We start from the raw sequence: 18095 nt of genomic DNA on the forward strand, positions 1-18095 counted from the left end.
CCGCCAGGTCCCCGCCGACACGGGTCCCCGAACAGACAGGCCCTCTGATGGGATTGCGGCTTCAGGTGTGAACAGCGTGGGGCGCGGGCCCGCTCTCCGGCGCCCGGAGTGAGGGAAGACAGTGGAGGCTGTCAGAGGAGGCGGCTGCTTGGAGCCCTGATAAATAGAAGCTCTTATTGATCGGGCGGGAATGGAAGGTCCCAGCGCTGGGCCCTGCTTAGCTCCTGGGTCTCCGGGCGTCACCGTGGCCTCCAGCGCGGGGCGGGGGCGGGGGCGGGCGGGCGGGGGGCGCTGTCCTCCCTCAGGGGCTTGGGTTTCAGCTCTGACCTTTTCGGTGCAGGCCCTTGACCTCCGCCTGTCGCTGTGGGATGGGGCGAGTGGGTTACAGTCACTTTATGTGGTTGCTCTCTCTCTTTGGTAACAGGGACCCGGACGCCCCTCCCGCACCCTGCCCGCGCCCGGGCCAGCTGCCTCCTCTCGCCGAGGTTCTCGCCAGACTGACAGTCCCTGCGACAGCATGCAGCTGAGCTAAGGTAAGTCGCCCGATGCCGGGCTGGCCACCGCCGGGCACCCGGGCCCTTCCGGCCGGGCGGCTTTGGCCGAACGCCGATTCCAAGGCCACAGGCCCCCGCCCCGCCCGGCCTGGGGGCCCCCTCCCAGGTGGCACCTCTCCAGGAGCTCAGGGCCAGGTGCTGGCAGGACCTGTGCCCCGAAGGGGCCATGAAAAAGGCCACGTTTTATTGAGGAGGTCAGAGCGGGAGGGAGAGGGAGAGGGAGAGAAACGTCAATGAGGAGAGGGAATCATGGACCGGCCGCTTCCTGCACGCCCCCCACTGGGCCCAGGCACGCGCCCCGACCGGTTCAGAAGTCGACACTCAACCCCTGAGCCACGTCGGCCGGGCAAAACGCTACGTTCTTCCTCTTTTTCTAAGGTTTTCTGCCAGGACCAACTGGAAGCTTCAGTTCCCAGGGCTGGGGCTCCCGGCCGCTAACACACCCTGGTCCCAGGAAGGTGCCCGCACTCCGGGGCGTGGTTTTGGCACAACCACACCGAAGGGGAGGTTTGCCACGGCCTCCCGAGAGCCGGGCCGAGCAGAGTCACCTGCCTGTGGCCGTGCCACGTGCCTGCCCGTCCACGTGGCCTCGGGCCGTGCGGCCACCAGTCCAAGGACACAGTTAGATCCGGGCGCCGCGCTGGGAGGCTCCGAGGGGAGCGCCGATCTGGCGTATTCGCCATCACTCCGTGCACGGGCCAGGTCTGTGTTCCGCAACCCGAGACTCGCAAGCCACAGACAGCTCTTTGGCCCCTTGAGTGTGGCTCTTCCACAAAACACCACGGCCTGGGCGAATCCACGTTGAAGATGTGGCTTTAGGAGAAGTTTAAGTGTAAAAAATGTGGCTCTCAGAAGAAATGTCAGTTGTACTTTCGGTATTTGGCTCTGTTGCTGAGCGAGTTTGCCCACCACGGGTCCAGGGGAAGCCTGGGGTGGGCGAGGAGACACGTGGCCAGGGCCATCGGAGGGGCCGCGGTGCGCCTGGCGACGGCACGGTGACCGCGTGCCGCTGCCTGGCGGACGGGGGAGAACGTGTCTCGGCGGAGGGGTTGGACGGGTGCCGTCGGTTGGAGCGGAGTGTGTTGATTTCACACCGCGGCGGTGTTTCCCGTCAGCCGCCTGGCGGTGTGACCGCGCGCGGGGAGCTCGGCGTGCGGCGTGGCCTCGGCTCGGGCCTCCCGGTCACAGGCTCCCCGGGGCCCGGCTCCCCGGGAGGCGGCGCCCGCCCTCCCCACGCACGCGGGGGCTTCCAGACGGCGCTGTTGGCTAGTTCCCTCCCGGCATCGCGCAGGCAGCTCCGTTCTCGGCGCCGGGCTGTTTGCTGGGAAAACAAGCGTTTCGGTGCCAGTAAGGTTTGGGATTCTCCTGCCAGAGACGGGGCTGTCTGCAAAGACTATTTTCCCTCTCGGGAGGCAAAACACAGATGGGGGAGTCAGGAGCCTTACTGCAGCGCGGCTCCGCGGGGCGGGGTCTGCTGTGCGGAGGCTGGGGGGGGGGGCGCAGCTCGGCGCGGGGGCCGGGCCTGGCAGGGCGATGGGCGGGCTGGCTTTGGGGGCCGCCTGGGCTCCTGTCTGAGCGGGGAGAGGAGGGGGGAGGGGGCTGCGGTGGCCCCCGATCCGTGTTGAATGGGAAGGGAAGACAGGCACCCAGTGTCTGACGAGTCTGTGACTCAGGAGGCTCTGGATGGATGGACACAGGCCTTGCCCGCAGCCTGCCCCCGGGGCCTGCCGGCGAGGGGCGGAGGCCGCCCAGCGGGTGAGGAACGGACGCAGCGCCCGGGGCATCGGCCGGGGAGGCCGCAGGTGCTGCTCGGAGACGCCGCTGCGTCGGACGGCCCCGGGTCCCGGGAGCCGTGTGGGATGGGAAGGCCCCTTCCCGGAGCGAGCGTGGCACCCTGAGGCCTGAGCGGGACAGGCCTTAGGATGGGGCCCCAGGCACACGGCCCTCCGGCCGCTCTGTCTCGCTGGCCCTGCACTCGGGTGGGTTCCAGCCGGAGGGGACCTGTCCCTGGGCCCTGGGGCGGGGCCAGGCTGGCTGAGCGCGTCTGGGCGTCGGAAGGTTCTGGGGGGACGCCGCCCGCACGTTCTCCCCGACGTGATAGGGGGCTCAGGCAGTTTGGGGCGCCCCGACGGCCACCCGAAGCTTCTTGGCAGAAAGCCCCTGCAGCCTGCCTTGGGGGCCTGTCCCCCACATTGGTGATGGGACCCCCATCTCCCTCCCCCCGTCCCCCCTGCCCACCCCATGCGACTCCAGTGGTTCCAGGGGACCAGGCCGGCTGGGGGCCGTCCAGCCTTATCTTCCCGGGGGACCCTGTGCTGACCCCAGGGGGGTGGGTGTCTCAGGCCCACAAGAGCTTCCCTCCCCCACCTGATGGACAGAGTGGCTCCCCCTGTCCCCGGGGTGTGGGAGGACCTGGCTCTGGTGCCCGTCCACGTGGCTCCCGCGTGGCTCCCGCATGGCTCCTGCGTGGCTCCCGAGTGGCTCCCACGTGGCTCCCGCGTGGCTCCGGTGCACGTGAGCCAGCAGCCTCGGCGGTGATGACTGCCGTGACGCGCTGAAGCAGGGGTGCTTGGGAGCGCTGAGGCGGCGGTAACGGTGACGGCCGGCAGGTGTGTGCAGGGCTCTGCGTGGCGTCTGGTCGACACCAGGGAGCTCGGGCCGGAGGCAGAGATCCGGGGGGAGGCCTGGAAGCCACGGGAATCATGGATTGGCTGCTCCCTGCACGCCCCACGCTGGGGATCGAGCCCACAACCTGGGCTGTGCCCTGCCCGGGAATCGAACTGGAGAGCACTTGGTTCCTGGGTCGACGCTGGCCGATGTTCCCGATGCTTTTAACCGGAGGGCGTGTCCGGAGGACCCTGCGTCCCAGCAGCCGCTGGAATTCTGCCCGTGGCTGGGAGCGGCTCCGGGCGGGCTGTTGGCTGGGGCCTGAGGCCTGGGTGTCCTGGTAACACGTCTGCCACGAGGCCATATTGCTGGCCTCGGGGTGCAGAGCAGGTGGCCGCTGCACAGTGACACGTGACCACGCCCCACAGGAGCCTCCTGGGCAGCCGGAGCCGGAGCTGGACCCTGGGCCGTGGGCGTGGTTCGAGCTGCAGGTGCCGGATCCTGGCTCCCGCTGACTGGGGGGCCGTGGTCTGCCCGGTCTGCACGGCTGCGGGGCAGGCGCCTCCCTCTCGGTGGGGAAGGCGCCCCCGGCTGAGCCCTGAGCCTTTGTCGGTCCGGACCCGGGTGTCCGGTGGCTCAGGCGCGGCTGGCCTGCCTGCTGTGCCCCCGTGCGTGAGCCTGCGCTCAGTGCGAAGCGGGGAGCCTCGAGCCCGGCTCTGTCTGGACCACAGACACCCGCGCTTGCAGGACAGGGTTTTAAAATGTCACTGCGCTGCCGACGGGGCGGGGGGAGGAGGGGAAGAACAGGCCACTGTCCACTCACTTCTCTTCCCTTCAGCATGGTGCCTCCTGGGAACACGCTCCCAGCCCTCCCAGTGCTGCCCTGGGTACGAGCGGGGCCCTCGGGGGATCCCTTTTAGCATCTGCCTCCCCCCCCCCCCCCCCCCCGGGTCTGCCTGACACTGAGCAGTGGCTGCTCACCTGCCGGGCGCGCCGGCGGGGAGAGGCCTGGCGGGGGCAGCACGCCCCGTCTCCCTGGCTGTGGCCACTCAGGAATCCTGTCTCTGACCCACGGAACCCCGGGCGGCAGAGCCTCTGTGGTCACAGCCACCTGCCCCGAGAGGGGGGGACAAGACAGAGAGGGCCAGGGCACCCAGGGTCACACAGCTACATGTGGGCCCAGCCAGCGGCCAGCCGTCCGCCATCGGGGACGGGCCGCTGGGGACAGGCCGGGGCCAGCCAAGGCACGCTGTGAGGGTCGCCGGCGCCTGACCCTCCACTACGCATCACGTGACCACAGTGGCTCACTGGTTTCGGCAAACGCGCTGAGTCCCAGCGCCACGGCGCTCTCCGGAGACCCGGCAATTAGCGGCTTGCAGAGCCCACGGCATGGCCAAGCCCGGGACAGGCGAGGCCAGGACTCTGGTGGCGAGTCCCTGACAGCTGCCCCCCCCAAACGTTCCAGTGGGCCCCCTCTCGGGACCACCAACCTCAGGGTTTGGACAGAAGGCGGGTGCTCACGCCAGCTCAGCCCTGGAGGCCCTGGAGGCCCTGGGCTCTGCCCCAGCCTGTCCCTGGGGCAGGGCCACCCAGAAGCCCCCAGCCTGGCCGCTGGCCGCCCGCAGAGCAGCTGGGAGGCCGGCCCCGGAGCCGGCTCTGACCGAGGGCGGCACGGGGGAGGGGGCAGATTGTTTCCCAGGAGGCACCGGCTTTAAGGAGAGAGAAGCAAGTAAAAAAAAAGAAAAAAAATCTGGTTCTTTCCCCATCCCCCCAATGTTGGCAACGAATTTAAGTTTTAAAAACTCTTTCTGCAAATGCAAGTGTGTCTGTGGACGGACAGAGCTGGGGCCCCTGAGGCTCCCCCACTTAGCACTGAGCATGGACTTAGCACTGAGCACGGCGGCCACATGTGAGCACACAGCACACAACAGGCACACAGTGGGAGCACAGCACACACACAGTGAGCACTCAGCATGTAGCACACACAGCACACACAGTGGGTGCACAGCACGCAGCACACACACAGTGGGCGCACAGCACACACACAGCACACATGCAGCGGGCACGGCCAGCCACGCCCTGATCCCCCTGACAGCACGGGCTCCGTCCCTGGGGTTCGCTGGCCTCCGTCTGCCCCTCGGCGTCGCTGTGGCAGGAAGGCCAGGTCCTGGCTGCGCGGGGGCGCCCGCCTTCCGCCCACGGTTCCTTCACTCCTTCTCAGATCTGCCCCTCACCTGAGGAAGGGGGACAGGACGCCCTTTGTAGCCTCTGCACCCCACCCTCTGTGTCTCCCCCCCACACCTGAGCCCCGGGACCCCTGACAGGTCTGATGTGGGGACGCGGGGATGTGTGGATGCAACTGACTGGGCGGCAGACCGGCCCGCCTCCCCGTGGCAGCAGGTGAGACGGGAAATCGAGTGGCTGCTGGGCCCCCCAGGCCCTGGCCCCTCCTGGTCCCATGGCCCCCCTCCTTCTGCCGAGTGGGCCCGTGTCCTCAGTGCCCCTCAAGGAGGCACGCAGACGGCCCTGCACCGTCCAGAGGGGGCCGAGGGCAGGTGCCTGGGCGGGGCGGGGCGGGGCGGCCTGGCTCCCCTCGTCCCGTACACACACACACACACACACACACACACACACACACACACGGCCTCCGCGGGGGGAACGTTATTTGTTTTTATTTCTGTAATTCCTTTATTGTTTGCACAACGGCTGTCAGGCGGTTGCCGGAGAGGATCACAGGATAATTGCGGAACGCTGCATAAGTAATGTCGCAGGAACCCGGGCTGGTCTGCATGGCAAATTGTTTCTCCTGCCGCATCCACCGGCTTCATTACGGGCCTCCCGCCTTCCCCGCCGCCACCGCCACCGCCACCGCCACCGCCGCGGGACGCAGGGCAGGACACGCGGGGCCTCTTCCCGCCCCGGGACATTGAGGGCGGCTGCCGCCGAGGTCCGGGCGGCTGGCCCGGCAGGACGGGCCCGGGGCTGGCATTGCCTCGGTGGCTCTCCCGCCCGCCGTGGCTGCGCGGTGTGTGTGGCGGGCAGGAGCGGTGCTGTATTCTCCAGCCCGCCCCGCTGCTATCAAAGTAACTTCCCGCTTATTAGCGACAAAGACGCCTCTGCCCGCCGCCCGCTCCCCGCTTCCTGTCCTTGATATGCGCGGCCACATCTGGGCGGCCGCGCCGGCCCGGCCGCCTAATAACAATCACCTTCCCTCTCAGTCTCCGCTGATTGTTCCTAATTCACTCTGACAGATCGGGCCTGACAGCTCGCGGGCTGCCTCCCTCCGTGACCCGGAGCGACTCCCGGCACTTACAGAGGCTGTCATTTTTAATATTTGATTTCATTTTAAGTTATGTGTTTTACTGGGAAGATGAAACCGAAAAGAAAGGGAGGGGCTTGTAATGGGACATAAATTTAACCCTCTTCGCCCGCCGCCCAGGCCGCTGAGAGGCCTCTGCCTGGCCTGCCCTCCCCGGGCCCGGAGCGGCTGCGTGGGCTCCCGCCTTCTCCTCCCTTCTGTCTGTTTCCTCTCGCCTTCCTTCCGCCCCTCCCTCCTTCCTCCCCCTCCCTCCTCTCCTCCCTTCTCCCTCCTCCCTCCCTTCTTCCTCCCTCTTTCCTTCCTTCCCTTCCTTCCTCTCCGTCCCTCCTTCCTCCCTTTCCTTCTTCCTCCCATCCCTCCTTCCTCCCCTGTGACTTCCTCCCCTCTCCCTCCCCCCTTCCTTTTCTCCTTTCCTTCCTTCCCTCCCTTCCTTCCTTCCTCCCCTCCCTCCTTCCTTCTTCCTCTCTTCCTTATTCCTTCCTTCTCTCCCTTTACTTTCCTTCCTTCCTTCCCTCCTTCCTTTCTTCCTTCTCTCCCTCCTTCCCTCCCTCCTTCCCTCTTTTCCTCCTTCCTTCCCTAGAAACAAAAGCTTCATTTCACCCCCGTCCCCTTTACCGGCACCTGAGTGGAGTTTATGGGGCTAATAATGGTGCTTTCTGCTCTGCACCAGCTGGTGATTGACAGGTTTGGGGTTTGACTGGAGCGGGGAGCAGGGGCGAGGCCTGGTCGTGTCCAGGTGACTAGCTTCAATGAAGGCGTCCAGAGGTGACCTTCCCCTTCCGAGACGCTCCTCTTGGCTGGTTTCGGGGGGACATAGACGTACCCCCCACCCCCGGGCTTGGGATGGGCCAGTCTCAGAGCAACGAGGGTGGGGGGGCGGCGGGCACTGGATCCCGCTTCCTCCGTCCGGCCCTTCCCGCTGAGCCCGCGGGCGGGTCCTGGCGGGCGGGGTCCTTGGGGGCGGGCATATGTCCCCGTAGCTTTGGGGCCGCCCCGCCATGACTCTGCCTTTGTTTGCCGCTGGACAAAGGCCCCTGTGTCCCCCGGGCCCTCAGAGAGGAGAGCGAGGCCGCGCATGAGGTCACAGAGAAGAGGCCGTTAACCCAGGGCGCCGCCCGCTGCTGCCGCCCGCCCGGGCCGGCCGTCTGTCTGTCCTCCAGCGTGGCCCGGGCAGCGCAGGGTGCAGCCAGGGGTCTGGGTGGGAGCTCGCCGTCACCGTTGCCCGCGGCCTGGTCCCCGTAGCGGTCACCGGAGCCCAGGCTGGCGTTCCCCGGAGCCCAGCAGCGGTGCCGGCGGAGGGTGCCGTCCACGGGCCCGGGAAGACGGGCTCCCAGTGAGCACGGGCGAGGCCTGCTCCCAGCAGCCTTTGCGGCAAAGGCGGCGGCTGCAGGCGGGGGCGGAGGGCGTGACTCGGGCGGCTCCACTGCCCACAGCGGCCACTCGCCGCTTCCCCGCCTTCGCGGCTCTGGCCAAGCCTGTGGGATCCAGGCTTCCTGGCGTCGGAGCCTAGGACATGAGTGGGCGGGGTTGGGGGCGTGGCGGGTGCGTGGTGGTGAGAGACGCCTGCCACGCCCAGGCATCTGTGATGCCCCCGGCCTCATCCAGGCCCCGGGCACTGCGGGCCGTCTCTGTACCTGAGGCTGACCGGGCAGAGGGCGCGGGGAGGGAAGGGAAGTGGCAGCCTGGGCGTCCTGGGGCCCCGTTGTCTTGCTCAGGCCTTAGAGCTGTGGTTCTCCACCTTCCTGATGCTGCCACCCTTTAACCCAGCTCCTCATGTGGGGTGACCCCCAACCATAACACTGTTTTCGTTGCTACGTCATAACTGTAATTTTGCTTCTGTTAATGAACCGCAATGTAAACATCTGTTTTCCCATGGTCTTAGGCTCCACAGCAGCCCTTCTCAACCTGGGGGTCGGGGTCGAAATCTGAGAACCGCCAGCAGGGTCGCCTCAGACCATCGGAAAATAACTTTACCTCCGGGGTCACCCCAATGTGAAGAGCTGTGTTAAAGGGCCGCGGCGCCAGGAAGGGTGGGAACCTCAGGCTTAGCGGGACCTCGGAAACAGTGAGGCCCACAGGCCCGGGCCGCGCGGCGTCCGCACTGTCCGGCCGCCGTGCTCCGGTGCCAGGGCCGCGGACCGAGCCCAGCAGGTTGGCCTTTTGGACATAACGGGAAAGGACCGCTCTGCACAAACCCCCGCCGGCATCCCCCGCACCGAGCAGAGCAGCCGGACGCGGGAACGATGGGCAGACTCGGCGGTCTCCCGCCGGTGCCCCGGCTCTGAGGGCAGAGTGTCCGTTTGCTCCGCTCCCCGCGCCAGCCTTGATCCCAGCGTGAGCTTGGGGGGGCCGCGCCCGGCTCCCGGCCAGAGGGTCAGGACCCGAGGCCCTCCACACGCTCCCCGGAATCCAAACACTCGCGGCCACGGCTGATCTTGAAACCGAGGCACAACTGAGGAAGCGGACACTTAATTATCTTGTTTATTTGGGGCATAAATAGAGTGTGTGCATTTAAACATTTTTCTTCCTGATAAGGCCTTTCGCCAGTCACTCTACCCCCCACCCCACTCTCTTTCTTTCCCTCCCTGACTCTCTCCTTTTTCTTTGTTTCTGCCTTTTTTCTTCTCTCCTCCTCCTTCTCCTCTTTCTCCTCCCCTCCTCCTCCTCTTCCTCCTCCTCCTCCTTCTTTCTCTCTCTTTCTCTCTCTCTCTCCCCATCCCACCTCTTTCTCCTTCTCTCCTTTAAAAGGGAAGGGGGTCTGCTCAGCTTTGTGGCTTCCCCTGGCCCTCAGGGCTCAGACAGGCCCTCGCCGGAGCCCACGTCTGCCTCTGACAGTCCTTGAGGGCCCAGGGCCAGCAGGGCAGGAGTCTGGGGTACAAAGCCTGCAGGCCCGGGGAGCGGGGGCAGCACAGGGGCTGCGGGAATGACCCCCTGGCGCCAGCCTGGCCACGTTTCTCTTCGTGCACCTCCGTTTTCATCTTTCCCTGTTGCGGCTTGTGGGTTTGGTGTTTGTCTGGAAGGGCACACTTCTTTTACCTAACTCTTACGTTTAGACGTGCGCAGTAACATCTCCACAAAGTCTCCGGTTCGACCTGCCCGTCAGGTGCAGGGTGGGCGCAGGCGGTCTGCGGGGTTCCCCGGGGAGGTGCTGGGACAGGCGCTCGGTCATACAGGAGGGAGCTCTGCACACCTGTCTACCCCGTTCCCGCATGTTTTCATATTGAACTTACAGTGTGAACATTCGCGTTCTGACGGAGCTGTCTGTGTGTCAGCTGGGTCACCTGTGCCTCCGTGGCCCGCGCGCAGCCTGGGCAGCGGGCACCGCTCCCGGGAGGGCCCAGGGCAGGCCGGGCTGGTGCTTTGAGAGGCAGAAAGAAAACCCAGGTGGAAGAGTGAAGATTTGACTCAGCTTTTTAAAAAGATATTTTTATTTAATTCAGAGAGGACGAGAGAGGGATAGAGAGAGAGAGACATCCATGATGAGAGGGGATCATGGATTGGCTGCCTCCTGCACGCCCCCCACTGGGCATGTGCCTTAACCCGGGAATCTGGTTCATAGGTTAATGCTCAACCCTGCGCCATGCCGGCCGGGGTCGACTCCAGCTTGGACAAGGCTGAGGATCTCTCCTTCTGGCTTTCTAGCCATGCAGCCTCTTTCCATGCTGGCAGGTCCGAGCGACCCAGACCACCACACTTCCCTGCCGGGAGCCGGGAGCCGGGAGCCAGGAGCCGGGAGCCGGGAGCGGGGCGGCTGGTGGTGGGCGAGCCGTGCCCGCGGGGCTGGAGGGCTGGCGCTCAGGCGCACCCTGACGAGCACCGCAGACTTGCTAATGCTTCATTGTAATCTGGAGAGCCAGCGTCCTCCAGATGAAGTGGCTCAGGCGAGGTGGTGACTGCACGGAGAGGAAGAGTTTAGTGCTAATTAACGGCCACCTGACTGCCGCCGTGTCTGTGGATCGCGGGAAGAGCGTCATCCAGAGGGAGATCCGGGGGCACGAGATCCCTGTGACCGTGTGATCCCTGTGACCGTGTGATCCCTGTGACCATGTGATCCCTGTGACCCTGTGATCCCTGAGACCCTGTGATCCCTGTGATCGTGTGACCCTGTGATCCCTGTGATCCTGTGATCCCTGGGACCCTGTGATCCCTGTGATCCCTGGGACCGTGTGATCCCTGGGACCGTGTGATCCCTGTGACCCTGTGATCCCTGTGACCGTGTGATCCCTGGGACCCTGTGATCCCTGTGATCCCTGGGACCGTGTGATCCCTGGGACCCTGTGATCCCTGCAAACACACCTTTCCTCCTGGGGACTCCTTTGCAATCCAGACCTGCACGCCCCCACATAGCGAAGCCAGGCCCGCAGGGAGGTGGCCCCTTCCGCTCTCTCTGGTTGGCTCTGTCTGGTGGGTGGACGGGGGCCTTTAATGTGTATTTGATTCAGGAGGTCTAAGATGGAGCTCCAGGTAGTACCCTGAGGCTGGCCCAGCTGTGTGGTGAGGAGTAAGAGTCTAGAGCCTGACTGTGGCCCTGACTGTGGTCCAGACCATGGCCTTGACCATGGCCCTGACCTTAGCTCTGACCATGGCCCTGACCGTGGCCTTGATGGTGGCCTTGACTGTGGCTATGACCATGGCCCTGACCGTGGCTCTGATGTGGCTCTGACAGTGGCCCTGACCGTGGCCCCAACTGTGGCCCTGACTATGGCTCTGATGTGGCCTTGACTGTGGCTCCTGGCACCACTGACCCCAGGGAATGATGACCTGTGGAGGTTTCCATTTTACTGGCCTCTCCTACCGTGAGGACCCTGTATATAGTCTGAAGATGCTATTTCTGCCTGCAAAAGGGCTTGATCTCGTCTTTATAAATTAAGGGGAGCAGAGGGAGGGCCCTGTCTCCCTCTTTCTTCCTTTCCTTTTCGTTTCATTTTCTTTTCTCTTTTTCTTCCTCCTCACCGAGGATATTTCCCCCTCCTCCCCCCCCCCCCCCCCCGATTTCTAATGAGAATGGAAGGCAGGGAGGATGGGATGGGAAGAGAGAGGGAGGGAGGGAGGGAGAGGCTGGGGAGGAGCCTGAAACCAAGGGACCTGCCCTTGACTGGAATCAAACCCAGGACCTCCAGCCGACATTCTACCCACTGAGCCACCCCGGCTAAGACAGCCTTTTTTTCTCTCTAAGGAAACCGATTCTGTTTGTTTTTACAAGGCATTCCTTCGTGGCTGTCCGCAGAGCAGAGCCGCCCCACGCGCAGGTGAAGAGGAATGCGGGTGCGAGGCGGTGCAGTCAGGAGAAATTCATTATTACTGGTCTGTGCGCGGGCTGGGGCCGAGGCGCCCAGGGGCTGCTAATTCTGCTCACTCCTGGATCCGATTAAAACCCGTCCGTGTTGTGTCCACAGCGGGGGACGGCCGCGGCGGGGCGAGCGCTCGGTGGCGACGGCGACACACCCGTGGCGCCCCCTGGGGACGCGCAGGGGGACGCGGGCGCCCTCACGCTCCCCTTACCTCCGAGGAGAGGGCCCGGGCGGGTCTCCGTGGAGCTGAGGCTCCTTCCCCGCGGCTCCTTAGAAAGCTGCTGGCCGTGGCTGCGCGGAGCTGGCGGGGCTGTGAGCAGCGAAGGACCGGGCACTTTATTTATTTAATTTTAATTTTTATTTTTTAAATATATTTTATTGGTTTTTCACAGAGAGGAAGAGAGAGGAATAGAGAGTTAGAAACATCGATGAGAGAGAAACACTGACCAGCTGCCTCCTGCACACCCCCTACTGGGGATGTGCCCGCAACCAAGGTATATGCCCTTGACCGGAATCGAACCTGGGACCTTTCAGTCCGATAACCGACGCTCTACCGCTGAGCCGAACCGGTTTCGGCAGGACCGGGCATTTTAGGGGCGAGTTCTACACGGGGCGTGACCTCTGTCGCCATCCGCGGTGCCCAGTGCCCGGTGCGGACAGACGGAGGCGTGTGTGGGGACCTGCCAGGGAGCGCGGGGCCTTCTGTTCCACACGGAGCCGGAGCGCCGTAAACGCTGGGCTCCAGCCAGCCTCTCCCCGCGAACGCCCGGCACGCGCCTGTCGCACCTGTAGGCCGCGGCCGGCTCCGCCGGAGAAGCCCGGGTTTCACCGCACAGACTGACGGCCAGCCAGGCTCAGGGCGCCCGAGGGAGCCCCTGGCAGATGGCGCTCTCCTGAGTGGGGTTATAAAATTATGTATTTATTTAATTTATTATTATTTATTATTATTATTTTTTTTTACCGAAAACAAGCTTTCAAGATGGCTTTCCGTGGAACATCGCTGCCTCCGTCATCAATACCCGCCCTCAGTAGCAGCCGGAGCACGCAGCCGGCAGGTGACACAGCTATTAAAACGTGTAAAAACATGATTAATCAGGTGTGGGGGGGCTGGTGCTCTCCCCATTATCTAACGCTAAGTCCATCTTTTTGAAAGTGTTTGTTTTTAATAATCGCCTGGAATATTAGTTTGCAAAAAAAATAAAAATAAAAAAGGTAATTGCTCCTGAATTCTGCATCCCGGCTCCCGGCAGGCCCCAGGAACTCTGTGTAAAAAACTACGTCCACGGCGAGCGGCTGTCCAGGTATCGATGCCGGCAAAGGTGCCCACCGGCTGGCCGTGCCCGCCCTTCCGAGCAAGGCCGCCCGGCTGGCTGTGCCCCCGCTGCTCCGTGCCCGGCCGCCATGCTCGGCCGCAGGCTGCCGGCTGGCCGCGGCTGTTCAATTATTTCTCAGCGCCGAACCAGAGCAGCTTAACGGTGCCGCGGTTCCGGCCGGCACGGACACGCCAGTCTGCCGCCCTTTGTTTTTTAAATATTAACGCGGGCGGGGGCGTGGGGGGCGGGGGCCTGTGGCGCGCGGGAAGGGCATAAACAAAGGCAGCGGGCCTCATGAAATAATGGAACAATAAGGCCTCGCAGCCGCTCATCGCTCCAGTATGCTAATTAGCATTCCGCGGCGGCCGGCGCCCGGAACATGTCATCTGCGTGGAGTACAGTACAGCTGTGAGCACACATCCGTGCTTGTGGGTCCCCGGAGCTCGCCCCGCCACTGGCATATGCGTTTGGGCCAAAAGTCAAGCCACCCCCACGAAAATAGCACGCCACCGCGGCAAAATGTCATTCGCCTCTGCTTCTCCCCTCCCCCCCGCCCCCCCTCCGTGCCACATGCCACCCAGTGATGTCATCCTGTCCGCCTGCATCTGCTCCTCCGTTCTGGGTCTGCGGGCGGGGGTGGGCGGAGGCCGGGGTGCCGGGGTGCCGGGGTGCCGAGGATGCCGAGGTGCCAGGCCTGCCTGCGAGGAGGAGGTGGATGGACAGGCCCGTGGCCTCCAAAGACTCCCATGAAAACAGGATTCTTTCTCTTTGTGTCATTTGCCTAAAAATGTGTCTTAAAAAAATGCATCGATTGCTAAGTGCCGTGGCCTCGTGCAGCCTGCCTCGCCGGGAGCGGGAGGGGCGGCTGGCTCCGGGGAGGAAGTGGCCTCGGAGAACGGGGCCTTCGCAGCGGCTGTTCCGCACGTGGCGCCCCCGGGCGGGCGGGCGGGGGGCTCCCTTCGCCAGTGGAGCCCCCGGAGGGGCCCGGCGGGCGCCATCTCTGGCGTCGCCGCTGGCTGAGACAGAGGGTGATGCCAGCGAGGGGTGGGCTCCGTGGCAGAGGCAGCTCTGCCGGGGCAGGACTCAGAACAGTCCCTGCTCACACGTGGCCGGTGGGAGCCGCCCTGGCACTTCCGGGGCGGGCCCAGCTTCTCTCCGGGGCCAGGCACCGGCAAAGCTCTCATCGTGGTCGTCACAGGAGCTGGCCACAGGGCCTCAACCGGCTTCGGCTTGTACCTGCTGGAGTTTGACTTGAAAAATGAGAATGGCCCCACTTCGATGATCCTTGTTCTCAGTCATTCACCTTCCAGCGTGTGTATGTGTGCATGCTCGTGTATAATACACACACGTGTCTGTGCATGCGTGTGTATTTGTGTATGTGTTTGTATGTGTGTAAGCATGTCCTCCTCAGCACAGGACACACACACGCTCATGCATGGACTCCCGTCCACGCAGTACACATCCCTTTGCAGATTGATTCTGGAATCAACAGCGACGTTTTGGGGCACGTGGACCGCACTGTCCATTCAGAGGGGGGGCAGCTGCTGGGCCTTCCCGGCGTCACATGGTCCTTCCCCCTCGGGCCTGACGGCCTCAGGGCTTCTGAGAGAGCATCCCACGTGGCTCCAGAGTGACTCAGAGATGAGACCAACACTCAGCTCCGGATTAGATTGTCCTTTCCCTCCGCCTCGACCCCCCCCCCCCCCCCGCCCCGTTATCCCCTCGAAGCAAGCGCAGCACTGGGCCTGTGCCCACTCCTCTTCCTCTGGCTCTGCTTCTGGGCCGCGCAGAGATCCAGCCGTTCGTGTTTGGTGCCCTGAGCGCGTGTCCGCGGGAGCGGACGGGGCGAAGGCTGTAGCAGTTGCTTCTTTTTAAACAAATTCTCAAGCTCAGGCCTCTTTGTTCCTGGCCTGTTCCCGTCCCCCTCCCAGTGCCCCCCCAGCCCCGGCCCCCCAGCCCCGGCCCCCCAGCCCCGGCCCCCAGCCCCGGGCCCCCCAGCCCCGGCCCCCCAGCCCCGGCCCCCCAGCCCCGGCCCCCCAGCCCGGGCCCCCCAGCCCCGGCCCCCTAGCTCCGGCCCCCCAGCCCCGGGCCCCCAGCCCCGGCCCCCCAGCCCCGGCCCCCCAGCCCCGGCCCCCCAGCCCCGGGCCCCCCAGCCCCGGCCCCCCAGCCCCGGGCCCCCCAGCCCCGGCCCCCCAGCCCCGGGCCCCCAGCCCCGGCCCCCAGCCCCGGACCCCAGCCCCGGCCCCCCAGCCCCGGCCCCCAGCCCCGGCCCCCCAGCCCCGGCCCCCCAGCCCCGGCCCCCAGCCCCGGCCCCCCAGCCCCGGGCCCCAGCCCCGGCCCCCCAGCCCCGGCCCCCCAGCCCCGGCCCCCCAGCCCCGGCCCCCCAGCCCCGGACCCCAGCCCCGGCCCCCCCAGCCCCGGCCCCCAGCCCCGGACCCCAGCCCCGGCCCCCCAGCCCCGGCCCCCCAGCCCCGGCCCCCAGCCCCGGCCCCCCAGCCCCGGCCCCCCAGCCCCGGCCCCCAGCCCCGGCCCCCCAGCCCCGGGCCCCCAGCCCCGGCCCCCCCAGCCCCGGCCCCCCAGCCCCGGCCCCCCAGCCCCGGGCCCCCAGCCCCGGCCCCCAGCCCCGGCCCCCAGCCCCGGCCCCCAGCCCCGGCCCCCCAGCCCCGGCCCCCCTCACCTCTAAGGCCGCAGCGGTGCCTCTCCCGGACCGGCCAGGCGGGCGGCGGGCAGACAGCGCTTTTAGGCGGCTCCCTTCTCTTTTCCTAGAAACCCGGCGCCTCCCTCGGTGAATGGCTCTTTAAATATTGAAATGCCGAGGAGACAACACACACCCAACCAAACCAAACACAACACGCCGCCGGCGCGGAGAGAGCGGCCACAGCACCGCGCGGCTTCCAGAACCGTCTTCCCGGTAAAGAGTGTGATGAATAGGAGCCGCCGCCTCCAGATGTGGCCCCGCGTCACAGAGCCTCCCCCACCGCGGGAGAAGCCTCCTCCCTCCGAGCTGCGCTGCGGGAGAAGCCGCTGCGGGAGAAGCCTCCGGAGGCGGGCGGGCGCGGGGGAGGCACCTGGGCCCACAAAGATCCAGGGAGGGCCGCTCACCGCGGAGGGAGCGGGCTGGGAGCAGCTGGAGAGAGAGCCGGGATCTGCATGCAAATAGCAGCACATTGTCAACTCAATCAGATGCCAGGGAGAGGTGCCAGGCCCGCCTGCGAGGAGGAGGTGGACGGACAGAAGGGCACGGGCGCCGAGGGAGAGCCCGGGGCCGGGGCTGTGAGGCGGGCCGTGCCCGGTGCCACTGGCAGTCCCAGGCCCAGACCCAGCCTGCCCTCCGTCCCCAGGGAAGAGGCTCCGTTTTTGTGTGGGGATGAGGGTCGGTGTTATTTCTCCTGACTCCATCACTCCCGGGAAATAATAATATCTCTGCTCGCTGATCTGGTGGCGCGAAGAGGAGAAATACTGCCCGGCTCGTACAAAAGGGAGAGCTATTGATGCTTTTTGGTTTTTGTTTTCCATTAAAAATAAAAATAAAGAACGAGGGGCGCTCTCGGGCCGGAGTCCGCGGCGCCCAGCAGCCAGGGCCACCTGTTAGTGTGTCCTCCTGCCTCCAGCGGGAGCCGCCCCCGCCGCCCCCTCCCCGCGCCCCGTACGAAATAAAGAGTAATGCTCTTTAATCACCCACCGCGCCCAGCGCCCGCGCTGTTTACCGCCACCGCACTAATTGCCGTGTACTAATGTGTTTCTCTGTGATATCCAGGAGTGCGGGGAGAACAGAGATGCATAACCAATTAAATGTGGGGTTTTTATGTTAAAAATATAGCCGGGGAGGCCGGGAGGGCCCGGCGCCGCCCCAGACAGTGCTTGGCAGCGTCTCCGCGCCCCACAGACGGGCAGAGGCCTCCTTTGCGCGGAGACAAAGGGGGTCACGTTTTGGCAGGAAAACAAGCTCTGGACGGGCCGCCCGCAGCACACACCGCACACGGCACACAGCCCTCCCCACGGCCTGGGATCCGGGCAGGGTTGCTCGCTCCACGGCCGCTGGGCTGGATTGGGGGGCCGGATTGGGGGGCTGGATTGGGGGGAGGCTGGATAGGGGGGCTGTATTGGGGCTGTATTGAGGGGTTGGATTGGGGAGCTGGATTGGGGGGCTGGTTTGTGGGGGCTGAATTGGGGCTGGATTGAGGGGCTGTATTGGGGGCCTGGGTTGGGAAGCTGGGTTGGGGGGCTGGGTTGGATGAGGAGTTGGATGGGGGCTGGCTTGGGGGGCCGGATTGGGGGGCTAGATTGGGGGGAGGCTGGATAGGGGGGCTGGATTGGGGCTGTATTGAGGGGCTGGATTGGGGGGGTGAATTGGGGGGCTGTATTGGGGCTGGATTGAGGGGCTGTATTGGGGGGCTGGGTTGGGAAGCTGGGTTGGGGGCTGGGTTGGGGTGGGGAAGAGGGCGGAGGAGTTGAGGGGGTCAGCTTGGCGCACGGTCAGTGGTCCCCGGAGCGGGCGCAGCCCAGAGGGCCCGGTGAGGCGGACAGACGCCCCTTCACAATGATGGACCCAGAGGGGCGTGACCCAGGAGCCCCGGCCGCCCAGCGGGCTGTGGTGGAGAAATCACGGGGGGACCAGGGCTGCCCCAGCAATCGCTGCCTATGGTCCTCGGCAGCGCGCCGAGAGAGGCTGCCTCGGCCCCCGCCCCCCGGCCCCGGGCTGCACCTCACCTTGTGGAGGGATAAGATCAATCAGCGGCCAGGGTCCAGCCCACACAGCTGCCGGCGGCGGTGGAAGGCAGGCCCGGGAGCGGGCTCCACGCCCTGCCCACCGCGCCCTGGGCCCCCCTGACCGCCCGGCCTGGCTCTGCTCCTGCCCCTGCCGGCGCTCCCGCTGGGCCGGCGGGTGGGTGCGGGTGGGAGTGTCCCGGCACCCGCTCCTGTGCTGTGTGTGCGCACGTGTGTGCCCGCTGTGTGTGTGCGGGGCCAGGCGGCAGACCCTCCGGCCACAGGAAGCGGCAGGAACCCCGGT

At 65.6% G+C, this 18095-nt stretch overlaps 1 protein-coding gene across 2 annotated transcripts in view; it reads left to right on the plus strand.

Annotated features, from left to right (window-relative positions):
* The first annotated feature begins 413 nt into the window (after positions 1-413).
* ZNF536 (zinc finger protein 536) overlaps positions 414-18095 on the plus strand; it is a 90112-nt gene continuing 72430 nt past the window's right edge. For both annotated transcript variants that reach the window (XM_036432733.2, XM_045579823.1), the window contains exon 1: positions 414-533. The gene's annotated coding sequence lies outside the window, so the exon portion shown is untranslated. The remainder of the gene's footprint in view (positions 534-18095) is intronic.

The sequence above is a fragment of the Pipistrellus kuhlii genome, unplaced genomic scaffold (assembly GCF_014108245.1).
Source record: "Pipistrellus kuhlii isolate mPipKuh1 unplaced genomic scaffold, mPipKuh1.p scaffold_m20_p_117, whole genome shotgun sequence".
NCBI classification, from domain to species: domain Eukaryota; kingdom Metazoa; phylum Chordata; class Mammalia; order Chiroptera; family Vespertilionidae; genus Pipistrellus; species Pipistrellus kuhlii.